We start from the raw sequence: 1,407 nt of genomic DNA on the forward strand, positions 1-1,407 counted from the left end.
TCAGCTCAAGGCTAATGCTCTACCACTCGAGCCACAGTGCCACTTCTGGCATTTTTTCTTTTTGCTTATGTGGTGCTGAGGAATTGAACCAAGGGCCTCATGCATGCAAGGCAAGTGCTCTACCATTGAGCACCTTCCCAGCCCCACAGCCATCACCTTTGGACCTAGGTATAAAGACTTCAAATTATGATCAAATTTAAAATGAAAAAGACGTAAAATAGTCATTGACCAAAAAAATTGCAAATGTGAGCAATCGACTGAACAATATAAGTATTTCCCACTATACAGAGAATTTAGGAGAAATAAGATCAATAGCATTTTTAGGAACAATAAGATTTCCTTGTTATAAAGAGGCAACCAAGGATATATTCCTGTATAAAGATTGCATCATTAACTACTTAAATTTACAGGATACTACATGCTTCAGCAGTACGACTATCAAAGTTACAACAATACAAATATTAACATGGCACTTGCACAAGCATGATATGAAAATTTGTAAAGTATTCCATATTTTTCATTCTTCAGATGCAAGAAATGAAAAATAGTTATTAAAAAGTTGATTGCAAAAATACAAGTGTGACAATACATGTAAATCATAGAATTAAAGTTAATTTGATATAGTGTATTAAATCTTCACCTTAGAAAGGCTTTTACATAGCATAACCTTTACAAAACATTTGAAATTAGATAACATCTTCATTTTATCCCAAAGAAATAAAATACTATAAGGAGCTAGGAAAAAAGGAATCTTAAACTGTTTCTTTATGGAATGTAATCTGAAAGGACACATTTATTAATGAACCCATATATTATAAAACAATGTAGAATTCAACGTATTATACCTAGGAGAGAATGAAATAGATTATGGACATTATACAATCAGAATACAGAATATTTTAAAATGTACTTTTCTCAGACAAGCACCAGACATATCTTTAATTTCTGTACTACTAATTTCAACAGGTAAGTTAAAATTATTTCTGATTTAAAATAATCACAAACTCATGGGGCAGGGAAGGTGGTTCAGTGGTAGAGCACTTGCCTTGCATACATGGGGCCCTGGGATCGATTCCTCAGCACCACATAAGGAAAAAAGAATAAAAGCCTGATGTGGAGCTGTGGCTTAAGTGGTAGAGCGCTAGCCTTGAGCTGAAGAGCTGAGGGACAGCGCCAAGGCCCAGAGTTCAAGCCCCATGACCGGAAACCCCCCCCCCCAAAATCACAAAATCTGGAGAAATCATTATAGACGTATACAAACAACTCGAATACATTTTGACATCAAAGTCAGGCAATTCACTTGGAAGAATACAATGGAATCCATGCATTTTTAAAGTAAGATATTGCTGTTATTTTGTATTGTACAAATATTTTGTAAGGACACAATGGCTGGACTGGCGTTTTTGA

General features: G+C 34.9%; 1 pseudogene; it reads left to right on the plus strand.

Moving 5' to 3' along the window:
- Nucleotides 1-418: 418 nt before the first annotated feature.
- LOC138818889 (U6 spliceosomal RNA) lies at nucleotides 419-518 on the plus strand (annotated as a pseudogene).
- Nucleotides 519-1,407: the final 889 nt, after the last annotated feature.

Source organism: Dipodomys merriami, unplaced genomic scaffold, assembly GCF_024711535.1.
Source record: "Dipodomys merriami isolate MVZ:Mamm:240054 unplaced genomic scaffold, mDipMer1.0.p SCAF_787, whole genome shotgun sequence".
In the NCBI taxonomy this organism is placed as follows: domain Eukaryota; kingdom Metazoa; phylum Chordata; class Mammalia; order Rodentia; family Heteromyidae; genus Dipodomys; species Dipodomys merriami.